Source organism: Zea mays, chromosome 7 (genome assembly GCF_902167145.1).
Source record: "Zea mays cultivar B73 chromosome 7, Zm-B73-REFERENCE-NAM-5.0, whole genome shotgun sequence".
NCBI classification, from domain to species: domain Eukaryota; kingdom Viridiplantae; phylum Streptophyta; class Magnoliopsida; order Poales; family Poaceae; genus Zea; species Zea mays.
Genome location: NC_050102.1, coordinates 132848334 through 132863274, shown reverse-complemented (window position 1 = coordinate 132863274; position 14941 = coordinate 132848334). Strand labels below are relative to the sequence as shown.

The 14941-nt window shown below is 52.2% G+C and overlaps 1 pseudogene; it reads left to right on the top strand.

The window, feature by feature from the left end:
• The window catches only part of LOC103634167 (uncharacterized), a 52543-nt pseudogene extending 40882 nt beyond the window's left edge, over positions 1 to 11661 (top strand).
• The last annotated feature ends 3280 nt before the right edge of the window (positions 11662 to 14941 follow it).

Below are 14941 nucleotides of genomic sequence, written 5' to 3'. Positions count from 1 at the left end.
CTCGCGACTTCTTTCATCACACCTTTTGGCATGTACTGCTACATTACAATGCCATTCGGTTTGAGGAATGCGGGTGCGACATACCAAAGGTGCATGAACCACGTGTTCAGGGAGCACATTGGTCGAACGGTCGAGGCTTACGTCGATGACATCGTAGTCAAGACGAGGAAAGCCTCCGACCTCCTCTCCGACCTTGAAACGACATTCAAGTGTCTCAAAGCAAAAGGCGTAAAACTCAATCCCGAGAAGTGTGTCTTCGGAGTCCCCCGAGGCATGCTCCTGGGGTTCATCGTCTCCGAGCGAGGCATCGAGGCCAACCCGGAGAAAATCGCGGCCATCACCAACATGGGGCCATCAAGGACTTGAAAGGAGTACAGAGGGTCATGGGATGCTTTGCGGCTCTGAGCCGCTTCATCTCACGCCTCGGCGAAAGAGGCCTGCCCCTGTATCGCCTCTTAAGGAAGACCGAACGCTTCACTTGGACCCCTGAGGCCGAGGAAGCCCTCAGGAACTTGAAGGCGCTCCTTACAAGCGCGCCCATCCTGGTGCCCCCCGCTGCCGGAGAAGTCCTCTTGATCTACGTCGCCGCTACCACTCAGGTGGTCAGCGCCGCGATCGTGGTCGAGAGACGAGAAGAAGGGCACGCATTGCCCGTCCAGAGGCCGGTCTACTTCATCAGTGAGGTACTGTCTGAGACCAAAATCCGCTACCCGCAAATTCAGAAGCTGCTGTACGCGGTAATTCTGACACGGTGAAAGTTGCGACACTACTTCGAGTCTCATCCGGTGACTGTGGTGTCATCTTTCCCCCTGGGGGAGATCATCCAGTGCCGAGAGGCCTCGGGTAGGATTGCAAAGTGGGCGGTGGAGATCATGGGCGAGACAAACTCGTTCGCCCCTCGGAAGGCCATAAAGTCCCAAGTCTTGGTGGACTTTGTGGCTGAATGGGTCGACACCCAGCTTCCAACAGCTCCGATCCAACTGGAACTCTGGACCATGTTTTTCGACGGGTCGCTGATGAAAACAGGAGCGGACGCGGGCCTGCTCTTCATCTCACCCCTCGGGAAGCACCTCTGCTACGTGCTGCGCCTCCATTTTCCAGCGTCCAACAACGTGGCCGAGTATGAGGATCTGGTTAACGGGTTGCGCATCGCCATCGAGCTAGGGGTCCGGCGCCTCGACGCTCGTGGCGACTCGCAGCTTGTCATCGACCAAGTCATGAAGATCTCCCACTGCCGCGACCCGAAGATGGGTGCCTACTGCGACGAGGTTCGGCGCCTAGAGGACAAGTTCTACGGGCTCGAGCTCAACCACTTCGCTCGACGATACAACGAGACTGCAGACGAGCTGGCTAAGATAGCCTCGGGGCGAACAACGGTTCCTCCGGACGTTTTCTCCCGAGACCTACATCAACCCTCCGTCAAGATCGACGACACGCCCGAGCCCGAGAAGGCCTCGGCTCTGCCCGAGGCGCCCTCGGCCCAGCCCGAGGCACCCTCAGCTCAGCCCGAGGCAGCCTCGGCCCCGCCCGAGGCACCCTCGGCCCCCGAGGGTGAGGCACTGCGCATCGAGGAAGAGCAGAATGGGGTCACGCCTAATCGAAACTGGCAGACCCCATACCTGCAATATCTCCACCGAGGAGAGCTACCCCTCGACAGAGCCGAAGCTCGACGACTAGCGGCGCGCCAAGTCGTTCATCTTGCTGGGTGACGGAAAGGAGCTCTACCATCGCAGCCCCTCAGGCATCCTCTAGCGATGCATATCCATCGCCGAAGGTCAGGATTTATTGCAAGAAATACACTCGGGGGCTTGCGGTCACCACGCAGCACCTCGAGCCCTCATGGGAAACGCCTTCCGACAAGGTTTCTACTGGCCAACCGCGGTGGCCGACGCCACTAGGATTGTACGCACCTGCCAAGGGTGTCAATTCTATGCAAGGCAGACGCACCTGCCCGCTCAAGCCTTGCAAACAATACCCATCACCTGGCCGTTTGCTATGTGGGGTCTAGACCTCGTCGGTCCCTTGCAGAAGGCACCCGGGGGCTTCACGCACCTGCTGGTCGCCATCGACAAATTCTCCAAGTGGATCGAGGTCCGACCCCTAAACAGCATCAGGTCCGAACAGGCGGTGGCGTTCTTCACCAACATCATCCATCGCTTCAGGGTCCCAAACTCCATCATCACCGACAACGGCACCTAGTTCACTGGCAGAAAGTTCCTGGACTTCTGTGAGGACCACCACATCCGGGTGGACTGGGCCGTCGTAGCTCACCCCATGACGAATGGGCAGGTAGAGCGTGCCAACAGCATGATTCTATAGGGGCTCAAGCCGAGGATCTACAACGACCTCAACAAGTTCGGCAGGCGGTGGATGAAGGAACTCCCCTCGGTGGTCTGGAGTCTGAGGACGACGCCAAGCCGAGCCACGGGCTTCACGCCGTTTTTTCTAGTCTATGGGGCCGAGGCTATCTTGCCCACAGACTTAGAATACGGCTCCCCGAGGACGAGGGCATATGACGACCGGAGCAACCAGACAAACCGAGAAGACTCACTTGACCAGCTGGAAGAGGCTCGGGACATGGCCTTGCTACACTCGGCGCGGTATCAGCAGTCCCTGCGACGCTACCACGCCCGAGGGGTTCGGTCCCGAGACCTCCAGGTGGGCGACTTGGTGCTTCGACTACGACAAGATGCTCGAGGGCGCCACAAGCTCACGCCTCCCTGGGAAGGGCCGTTCATCATCGCCAAAATTCTGAAGCCCGGAACATACAAGCTGGCCAACAGTCAAGGCAAGGTCTACAACAACGCTTGGAACATCCGACAGCTACGTCGCATCTACCCTTAAGATGTTTTCAAGTCATTCATGTACTTCGTTCATTTACGCAAGCAAAGTCTAACCATCAAGGAAGGGTCAGCCTTGCCTCGGCAAAGCCCGACCCTCCCTCGGGGGCTAGAAGGGGGGAACCCCCTCTGCGTCAAAATTTTCCTCGGAAAAAGTCTTTCTGCCAGAACAGCTTTCGTGCTTTTCGACTACTTCGATAGTGGAGTCCTGAAAATGACGGAGTACACGTAAGTAAGCCAACCGAGCCGAGGGACTCCTACGCCTCTGGGATACGGATACCTCACTCATCACCTTCTGCGATACGTAACTCACGCTCGGATAAGGGATTCCGCTGTCCGAACAAGTATTAACGCTCGAAAACTTTTTCGGCCGAAACAATTTTTTGTGCCATCTCGACCATATCGATAACAGAATCCTACGGACGAGTAAGAGTACACGTAATCAGGCAAGGCCGACCTAGCCGAGGGACTCCTATGCCTCCGGGATACGGATACCTCACTCATCACCTTCTGTGATAAGTAACTCACGCTCGGATGAACGATTCTGTTACCGACGAACAAGTCCTGATACTCGAAACAAGGGGAAAAAGAAACACAACTTTACAACACAACGACGGTATGTTTTGGCCTCGGCGGCCACAAAAAACATACGCACACTACAGACAAACTGTTCCTGCAGGTTCAGACGTCGGTAGGGGGAGCAGCAGCACCCTCGGCATCGACTCCACCTTCGGCGGAATCCGACCCGGCCTCGGACAGCGACATGGTCGAAGGATCTCCACCTCGAAGGAAGATGTCAGCACCGCGCCTAGGCCATCGCCGCCAGGGTATCCTCCAGGAACCCGGCCCAAGCAGACGGCCAGACCGGCCGCTCCGTAGCCTCAGCCAGCTGTCCCCTGAGGACACCGGCCCGGCTCATGGCCTCGACAGCCCGACTCCAGGGTTGGTCCCACTAGTGAACGACCTGGCCAGGTCCCAGCCGCCACTGCTACGCCTCCTCAGCCTGGGAAGTCCCCTACTCCTAGGCCGACGAAGTTTCTTCTCCAGCCAACTCTGCCTCTGTCCATGCTGACACCGCTGCCTCCGACTTCGGCTCATCGCAGAGCAGCCGAGGGTTCCTTCACTAAGCAAGAGAAGCCTTGAGCGGCAAGGCCGACCGAGCCGAGGGACTCCTACGCCTCCGGGATACGGATACCTCACTCGTCACCTTCCGCACATGGCAACTCACACTTGGTTAAGCGGTCCAGCTAGCCGACAGGCGAGTCCTGGTGCACGAAATGGGGAAGAAACACGGCTTTACGCCCAAATACACAAATGTTCAGGCCCCAACAGCCACAATGAGCATACGCCAGCACTCAAGGTGCCATTACAAACGGGACTCCGGTTCCGTTCCCGCGACAACGACCTCCGCTCCGGGCGGCCAAATAGCGGCAACGATGACCTCAGGGCAGACGCAGCTGCGACAAGGCCCTCGCCCACGTCTCCACTCGAGGGGCGAGGACAAGCTATCAAAGCCAAAAAGCCGGAGGCCCGGAGCGTAGATGGCAGCGGCGATCTCGTCGGCGACGAGGACTTCTTCGGCCACCTGCCCACCGGCAGATCCCCACTCAAGTCTTCCCGGACGGGCGAGCATCGACCCCGTGCGAAGGCGTCGTGCCGGAGCAAGGGCAGGACAGCCCAAGAATACGAATGCCGCCCTAGCAGCGCGCGACGTCTTGGGCGGTCCCCCGGTGTGCGTGGCGCAACAGCTGCCCATACGGTGGGCAGATAGCCGCACTCCGCCCATCGGTGGGAGGTGGCACCGGAAGCCGTGCCAGAGCCAGCTGAGCCAGCGAACCAGGCGTGCTGGAGCTGACGACGCTTGCGGCCGCTCGGCCACGCGTTGTCGAAGTCCGCCCCTTCCGCTAAGCCGGTGAGCGCCCTCTCCCATGAATGCTAAAGGAGGAGGTGGCCCGCCGGCCCGTATGGGAGGTAGAGCTCCGGCTCAGCTCGCCCTCCGCCCCAGCAAGGATGACGAAGATCCTTGAAGCTGAGGGCGGGGTGGAGGCCGCAGCCCGGCTCGCTTCTCTCCACCAAATTGCCCATTGGTGGGGGAAGGCGGCCGGGCTGCCTGACGAAAATCCTTGAAGCCGAGCGCTGGCTGAAAGGTACCAACCTCCACGAGGTTGCGCTCCTTCCACAACGAGATGAAGACAACGCGGGTGCTCCCCATCCGAGGGCTCGGAAGACGGAAGGACACGACGCATGAGGAAAGTGCGAAGGCATGGCTACCACCCAAGAGGTCGATCCTTTTTAAAGGCGACTCTCCCCACTTGCGTCCTCAAGCCATCGCGGACTAAGTCTTCACCAACACGCTTCAAGGTCCTCCCCCTACGACACGGGGGCTGGGCCCCACGCGACATGCAAGCTGCCCCAGGACAGAAGGAGCCAAATCGCCGCGCGCGGAGCGTGTAACCGCCCAGCGGTTACAAGCATTCCTCCGTCTTCGCCCAAACCAGCGGGTGAAAGGGCGGACCGCCATGCAGGTGGCATGCGACTGCACCAAGGGGGCGCACCCTTTTGACTTCGACGCATCCAGCATGGAGGCCCAGGCCCACACGTCATGTAACCGGCGCGCCGGTTACTACGTGCAAAAAACTGCAGCGCCACCTACGCCAGCGCCGCGCCTTCTCGACTACGGAACCGGTGCCGCGACTCGAGGCAACCCTGCGCACGGCCCAGCAGTGCCAACTAGGCACGCCGGTCACGGGTCAGTCAGCCGCGGGAGAAGGCGTGATGGTCAATATGGCCAGAAGTGGGCCAGCAGTAATGGCGGCGGCATGCGAGCGGAAGCAGTAGTCAAATCATCTGTAGGCTCACGCCCCCTCCTGGAACAGCGAGAGAGCTCTCTCCCACGGTGTGAAGACGACGCGCCCGTGTTCCGTTCCTCGAACGGCTCGTGCATGCGCAACGGCTGCCCCACGAACCACTCGTCCCGTCGCATTAACTCTGCGGCAGGACAGGCAACACCTTTGGCAGGCGAAGCGGGCGACGCTTCACCTCCGCCATAATGACCGCGTCAAAAAAGGTGCGCCACGTCGTTCAATTTCGTATCCTTTTCCTCTTCCCCTTTCTCTCTCTTGCTACAGGGACCGGGAAAGGGGATACTTCGAAAGGGATCCTTCTCCACGAAGGAAGCGGGCCCCGAGCCCCCTACTAATCAGAGGTTCGAAGGCTGGCCCCTCGAAAGGGTTCGACAGCCACCTCAGAGCACTCGGGCTCCGCGCCCACTACTGGTCAGAGGTTTGAAGGTTGGCCCCTTGGAAGGGTTCGATAGCCACCTCAGGCCACTCGGGCTCCGCGCCCACTACTGATCAGGGGTTCATAGGCTGGCCCCTCAATGGGTTTGACAGTCACCCCAGAGCACGCAGAGTGAGGGATGACTATGGGTACGTTCGATACATAACCAAGGCTCGGGCTACGCTCCCGAGGTACCCTAGGACATTTCCGAGACCAGCAGGAACGATTCTGTAACGGAATCCCATCAGAGGGAGGCATCGAGCCCTCGGACCCTATCGAACGGGACCGGGTCCGGCAAATCACCTGCAGGTACTTTTGGAGCGCGCCTCTGGGCCACTAGCCGACCCTTATCGAACGGGGCATGGGCGCCCACTCGGATCACCCATTAGCAACTCACTGGAGACACCATGTTCGGCGCCCTCCGAGGGCAACATGGCGCTTTCCCCCCCTCCTCCTTGCGGAAAGGCGACGCAGGGGCGTATGAAAAAAGCCGAGTCTGCCCTTGACCGTCCTCTCGCCCTGTGCAGAGGCTCGGGGGCTGCTCTCGCAAACCCGACTCCGGCCAAACCGTTGACAGCGTCAACATACCAGCCCGAGAACTCGGAACCTGACTATGCACCCGGGCAACGACTAGTTCGCATGAGGGAACAACCAGACCGGCCGAGCCAACACGAAAGGCATTAAGACCTCGAAGGAGTGAAACCACTCCTCCGAGGCCTCGGGGGCTACACCCGGCGGGTGCGCTCGCGTGCACCCACCGGAACAAAATGCAACCGAGAAAGGCTGGTCCCCTTGCAAAAAAGTGCGACAAAGCCTCCAAGCGAGTACCCACACTCCCTTTGAGGCTCGGGGGCTACTATCGGGGACCGTAATTAGGGGTACCCCCAAGGCTCCTAATCTCAGCTGGTAACCCCCATCAGCACAAAGCTGCAAAGGCCTGATGGGCGCAATTCCGGTCAAGGCTCGATCCACTCAAGGGGACACGATCTCGCCTCCCCCGAGCCCAGCCTCGAGCAGGAACAGTAGACCAAGGCAGATTCGCGCCTCGCCCGAGGGTCTCCTCAAGCAACAGACGCACCTTCGACTCGCCCGAGGCCCAGTTCGGGCAGGCTTCGCGGAGAAGCAACCTTGGCCAGATTGCCTCGCCAGCCGACCGGATCGCAGGAGCATTTAATGCAAGGATCGCCTGACACCTTATCCTGACGCGCGCTTTCCAGTCGACAAGGCCGAAGTGACTACAGTCACTTCGCCCCTCCACTGACTGACCTGACAGGAAAACAGCACCGCCTGCGCTGCTCCGACTGCTGTGCCACCCGCTAGGGTGAGGCTGACAGCAGCCAAGTCCAACCTCGGGCGCCATAGGAATCTCCGCCTCGCCCGACCCCAGGGCTCGGACTCAACCTCGACTCCGGAAGACGGTCTCCGCCTCGCCCGACCCCCAGGCTCGAACTCAACCTCGACTCCAGAAGACGATCTCCGCCTCGCCCGACCCCAGGGCTCGGACTCGACCTCGACCTCCGGACGACGGTCTCCGCCTCGCCCGACCCCCGGGCTCGAACTCAACCTCGACTCCGGAAGACGATCTCCGCCTCGCCAGACCCCAGGGCTCGGACTCGACCTCGACCTCCGGACGACGGTCTCCGCCTCGCCCGACCCCCGGGCTCGGACTCAACCTCGGCCTCCAGACGACGGTCTCCGCCTCGCCCGACCCCCGGGCTCGGACTCAGCCTCGACCTCGGAGGAGTCACCACCTCGCTCGGGCCGACCACGCCACAAGGGGGACCATCATTACCCTACCCCTAGCTAGCCCAGGCTACGGGGAACAAGACCAACGTCCCATCTGGCTCGCCCCGGTAAAACAAGTAATGATGGCGCCCCGCGTGCTCCATGACGACGGCGGTTCTCAGCCCCCTACGGAAGCAAGGATACGTCAGCAAGGATCCGACAGCCCCGACAGCTGTGCTTCTACAGGGCTCAAGCGCTCCTCCGACGGCCACGACGCCACATGAACAGGGCTCCAACACCTCTCCGACAGCCACGTCGGCATGTACATAGGGCTCTGGCTCCTCTCTTCTAGATACGTTAGCACACTGCTACACCCCCCGTTGTACACCTGGACCCTCTCCTTACGTCTATAAAAGGAAGGTCCAGGGCCCTCGCACGAAAAGGCGGCTGCGCGGGAGAACGGGCTGACGCGCAGTCTCACGCCCGCCCTCTCTCTCTCTCCCTCGCGAACGCTTGTAACCCCCTACTGCAAGCGCATCCGCCCTGGGCGCAGGACAACACGAGGCCGCGGTTTCCCCTCGCTGGTTTTCCCCCCTTGTGCTCCGTCTCGCGTCGACCCATCTGGGCTGGGACACGTAGCGACAATTTACTCATCGGTCCAGGGACCCCTCGAGGTCGAAACACCGACAATAGGTGTTTGATTTCTAGTACACATATTCTCTTTTTAAACCAAATGGTGCCTTGTTCATCTTCCGTGAATTCTGGGGCTTTACCCAATCCAATCAAAGTTTTAATTTCCTTAATTTTCTCATCAGATTCCTGTCCTTTATGAATCTCTTGTTCCAAAGTAGATTCAACTTCCATAACTGTTGTTTCCATATTATTAAGCATACCAAGGTTGAGTTGTTCCATTTCCTAGCACAATTCTTGTGACATCAAATGAGTAGTGATGTTGTTCACTTGACCCTTACGGCTTAAAGCATCAGCCACTACATTTGCTTTTCCTGGGTGATATTGTATTTCCAAATCATAATCTTTGATCAACTCAAGCCATCTTCTCTATCTTAGGTTGAGTTCTTTCTGAGTGAATATGTATTTCAAGCTTTTGTGATCTGTGAAGATTTTGCACTTGTTTCCAATCATATAGTGTCTCCAAATCTTCAAAGCATGCACTACGACAGCTAGTTCCAAGTCATGCGTAGGATAATTCTTCTGATGCTTTCTCAACTGCCTTGAGGCATAAGCTATTACTTTTCCTTCTTGCATTAGCACACATCCAAGTCCAAGGTGTGATACATCGCAATACACATCAAGTCCTTTGTGAATGTCTGGCATTACCAATATTGGTGCAGTGGTTAACCTTTTCTTGAGTTCCTTAAAACATTTCTGGCATGCTTCATCCCACTTAAACTCTTTACCTTTGTCCAGTAGTGAGGTAAGAGGTTTCACTAACTTAGAAAAACCTTCAATAAATCTTATGTAGTATCCTGCCAATCCAAGAAAACTTCTGATCTTGGACGCATCCTTTGGTTGCTTCCAATTTAATATTTCACTTATCTTTCCTGGATCTACTTTAATTTCGCCGTCAGTAACAATATGTCCTAGGAAAGCAACTTCCTTTAGCCAAAAATCACACTTCGAGAACTTTGCATATAATTGGTTGTCACGAAGCTTTTGTAGGACTCATCTTAGATGATATTCATATGTTTCTTCATTCGAAGAGTATACCAGTATGTCGTCAATGAATACGACCACAAACTGATCTAGATATTCCATGAATACTTTATTCATCAGGTTCATAAAGTATGCTGGTGCATTAGTCAGTCCAAACGACATGACCAAAAACTCATATAATCCATATCTCGTGGTGAAGGTTGTCTTGGGTACATCTTCTGCTCGAATCTTTAGCTGATGATATCCCGACCTTAGATCTATCTTCGAGAATATATTAGCTCCCTTCATCTGATCAAATAAATCTTCATCCGAGGTAATGGGTATTTATTCTTAATTGTTACTTCATTCAAACTTCTATAATCAACACACATTCTTCTCGAACCATCTTTCTTGCTCACAAATAGAACTGGGGCTCCCCAAGGGGATGAACTTGGGCGAATGAAACCTTTTTCTAGTAATTCCTATATTTGTTTCTTCAGTTCAACTAAATCTTTGACATCCATTCTATAAGGTCTTTTTGAGATAGGTGCAGTTCCGAGTAATAATTCAATAGAAAACTCTATATCATGATCAGGTGGCGTACCTGGTAATTCCTCCGGAAATACATCTAGGTATTCACACACTACCTTGATATTTTCCAGGGGCTTTTCTTCCAAGTGATTTACCATTGTCTCTCCTTCTGCATCTGTTGACATGTCTGTGCTAACTTGGATTCTTTCACCTTATGGACTTGTCAACATAATTGTTCCTTTGGCACATTGTATCACCCCATCACAACTTTTCAACCAGTCGCATCCAAGAATCACATCAATACCATTGGATCCTAGGACCACTAGGTTGACTAGAAAATCTATTCCTTGAATCTTGAGATTAACATGGAGACATGAGTGTGTGGCCTTCATATCACCTCCCGATGAACTAATATGTAACATCTTCTTAAGAGGGTACTTTGGTATGTTATGTTTTTCCACGAATGACTCAGTTATAAATGAATGAGATGCTCTAGAGTCAAATAAAACTGAAGAATGTATGGAGTTAATAAGAAACATACCATACACCACGTCAGCATCCTCAGGAACTGATTCTGCTATCACGTGATTAACCCTTCCTCTATTCTGGTTCTACGGAGTTTTGTTCTATGCAGATCCACAAGCAGGGATGTTCTGGTAAGTTCTCTCACTACTGTTCTTCTGAGGTGTCCGTTGATTGCGCCTTGGGCAGTTGTTAGCATAATGACCAAGTTTGCCGCACTTGAAACAACCATTAGGTTGGACTGGTGCGTTGTTGTTGCTTTTGGCCTATGTGTTTAAGGCGCTTCCTTGACGAGTATGCGAATTAGAATTACCACCAGACCTTTGGTTGGTCTAAGAGCTGTTCCTCTGCTAGTTCTGAGTTTGATTGCTTCTCTGGCCTTGTTGTCCAGAGTGTTGCATTTGATAGTTGTTTCCACCCTGATTTCCAGAGCAAAACTGAGAACCCTGTGAGTTGTTCTGGCAAGTATTTTTGCTAGACTGACCTTGAAATTTCCTTTTATGATCAAACAATTCTCTTCTTTTGCTCTCAAGGCCAATTGCCTTGTTCAGCAGAGTCTGGAAGTTGGGGAAGGTATGACTTTGCAGCTGATAGTTTAGCGGTCCAATCAACCCTTCCAAGAAATGCTCTTGGCGCTTCTCATCAGTGTCCACTTCTTCCGGTGCATATTGAGAAATTTGGGTGAAACGATCTTGATACTCACTAATGGTCATATTCCCTTGAGTGAGGAAAAGGAACTGCTTCTTCTTGAGTTCCATAATTCCCGAGGGAATATGATGAGCGTGGAAGTTCACTTGGAACTCCTGCCAGGTTATAGTATCTGTGTTGGCGTGTGCCGCTGTGAAGGCATCCCACCAGTCGGACGCGGAACCTTCGAGTCTTCCAGAAGCATATAAGACCTTCTCCCGATCATTACATTCGGTGATGTCTAATTTCTTCCTAATGACCTTGAGCCAGTCATCGACATCCAAGGGATCAACCGCATGAGAGAAAGCAGGCAGATGATGGCTCATAAAATCCCGATGCTTGTCTCTAGCCTGGGGTACTTGCTGTTGCTGCTGGTTGTGTTGATTCTGTTGGTTCTGTTGAATCTGTTGCACAGACGCAGTGAGGCTTGCAGAAGCTGCATTTGAGCTACGATAAACCGCTCCATATTGGGGTTTGGTGGCGGTGGTGGTAACTGCTGACCACGCTGGTTCCTGTTGTTGTTGTTCCTAGGACCTGAGCGAGCGTTCACCATCTAGTTGGTTAGAAAGTGAAATTCTTAGAGGAGTGAGGAGAAAGATTCTAGAGGGGAATAGCTTATTATTAAAGTTAAGTTTGTTTTTTATATGTTCTTATGGCCATCATTCCATAAGACCATTGCACTCAAGCAAAAATCCAAATCAAACATTGCAACCAACACCATCACATGGTTGCTATTATTATAAGCATGGGTTATAAAAGAGGTGTTCATCGTCTGGCGCGAAAACTATCTTATTACAGTTATAACTTAAAAATTCAAAGCAGCCTGGTGATGGATCCTGGTTCCCCATAGTGAATCCTCTTGCGGGGAGGGGACAACGCCATGGCAGGGGCTTGGGCTTCAGGGGGATCCCTTCCTTGATGTTGAGCTTCCAGGGCTGCAATCCTGGCGTGGACATCCTCCAGCTCTAAGTGCACCCTAGAGAGATCCAGGGTGGCACTGTCCAGGTCGGTGTTAAGACCTGCCACTACACTAGCTAGGGTGTTGAGGCGATCTTCTCTAGCTCCAACTGGAACGATGCTGGTCTAGCTCCCTCCACTCAGACATAGAGGAAGATGCCTGTACTTCGTGTCATGCAGCTGCTGCCGGTAGGTGTGGCTGAGAGACCACAGAGTCCGCCAAGCAGCTTCGCTGACCGAAGCAGCGTAGGTGGATAGTGGTGTCAGGGACTCATGAGCTGTTAGAATCCTGAACCATCTATCCCCTGCATCCATCTCTCTGACGTGAATGCGAGTGATGTAGTAGCAAGCCCGGGGAGGCTTGCACACTCGCCTTGTGTCGTACAAGGGTCGGACGTAGGTTCCCAACGCATGCAGCACATCTTGCAGCGGGTTGGGGAAGTGCCCTGTCTCGAACATTGATGTATAATGTTCGGTGAGAGGCCCAAACCCCATGAAGTAATCCTGCTGAACACCGTTGGCTTCTTCATTGACATTCTCATCATCATCTTCTTCTTCGTCGTCATCTTCATCATCGTCTCCAGAGTCATCCGGGTCATCGCCTCTGGGAGCAGGGGCTTGAACTGCTGGTGCAGGCGGTGCTGAAGCTGATGATCCAGCTGTGAAGGCCAGTGACTCTGCCAACGGGGTGGGCATAGGCAGAAGTTCCTCCGAGCTGTCCTCCAAGATGACTCCACGCTCCACTCAAATACGAGGGAGAACCACAGGAATTTCCTCAACTACCACTGGGTAGACAGGAACTTGCCGTGGTGGAGGGGCGTAGTTGGTGTTGATTCGGGTGGTTTGAAGAGTGCGAACCATCTACAAGAGAAATTATCAATTCAGTTGAATTTTTAAAGAGGTAAGGCTAATAAAATAATTTTATAAGAACAAAATTAGCAAGTTTTGAACTATTAGGCTTTCTATTTCTAACTAGTCTAATGACCTAGGGTCAACCTGGCTTTGATACCACTTCTGTCACACTCGGTTCTGGGGGCAAAACCGAATGCATAGCATATGTGTGCCAAGATCCATTTTCCACACATATGTTTACGTCAGAAGTGTAATATCAAAAGACAATGCAATAAAGGCGTAAAGAGAGTAGAGTAACTTTATTACATCATCCAGACATAAGTGTCTTAAACAGTATCATCAAAGTATAGCGGAAATAACATGAGTAATCTCCCACAGGAAGATGACCGACACATCGTTAGACTCAGTATTCATCGAAATCTCCATCAAGGTCTTCTTCATCACCCTGTGATCAAAATATTAGCAAGGGTGAGCTCACTTATGGTCGGGGCTCAGCAAGTGGGGGAAAATTAATGTAAGTTTAACAAGGTAAGGCTAAGGTTAAGCGGTAAGCATTTTAATTGGTCAATATTTTATTAGCAACACCTGTCTTACTAATAAGTGTGTCCCAAATATCCCAATTAATCAAAGGCATAAAATTATATCAAAACACTTAAGTGAAACCACTTAAGCAAAACCATTGGCAGATCATCAGATCTCGATTTATTGTCCATCTTTAGGTTCAATTATTATGTGAGGTTCCAGGTTGCTCTTAACCGTGAGCACGGCTGATATATCAATTTTACACTCTGCAGAGGTGGTACAACTTTACCCACAAAACGTGTATCCCATCTAGCCTGGGTTGAACAGACCCTTAAACACTGCCAAGGTGAATGGCTAGGGATCCACTATGAGGTTTTCACAAAATACACTTAATACAAAGCAACCTGCTAAGGTTTCCAAGTCGGTGTGGAGGCCCTCTGGGCGAGGTACCTTAGCCAAGAATATGTCCCCATGTTAACATTAGCTACCACCACTGCCGCTCTCCCTCTTGCCTATATTTCAGGTAAGGTTGCTAGGTACTAAGCGCATTAAGCTAATTACCAAAGCCAGAGCCATGATAGCACTCGTGGTTGCATTGCTATCCTGGATGGTCACTCCATGTTCCAATTAATATGAAATAATCTTGTTTAACCATCGGGTTAACACCATAATACCAATTTCATTTCCAGAACATTAATATAAATAATGAGTGACATCAAAATTATCAAGTTGAGCGGTAGCACAAATTTGCAAAGCATAGTATTTTCCCAGGGTAATCAAGGAATAAAGATGGTAAATCTAGGAAATCCTTAATTAGGCAAATCCCATCAAATTATGCAATATATCCAAAAAGTAAATATTATTATATGCATTAATTGGGTACAAATAGAATATGCAGAGGGAGAATCCACTTGCCTTGCTCGAAAGTGTCATGTGGGTCATCCTCGAACGAGTTTGGTTCGTCTACCCCACAGTCAACTTCTAGCATCGATTTGTGTATCGTACATACAAAAAGATTATATACGCCAAATAAATAAACATACACCATCATAGGAGTAATCGTTCACCATTACATACACATTCATGCATCACACAATTATCCTCATAATATGTCTTAAAGCGTGAATAATTATTAATCCATTATGCTCATCAATGTGAGTCGATATTGGTGAAAATATGAGTAGGTGGCTATAACACTAGTTTTATCTAGTATAATATGTATTAACATTCTTTAGAAAAAATAAATGCTAATTATTTTCTTTATTACTAATAATAGACTTATAAGTTTTATTCCTTTTATTTCTAAATAGAAATTATGCGTATAGCTAAAAATTGTTTATTTATGATTCTTCTAACATTAATATTCTAAGAAT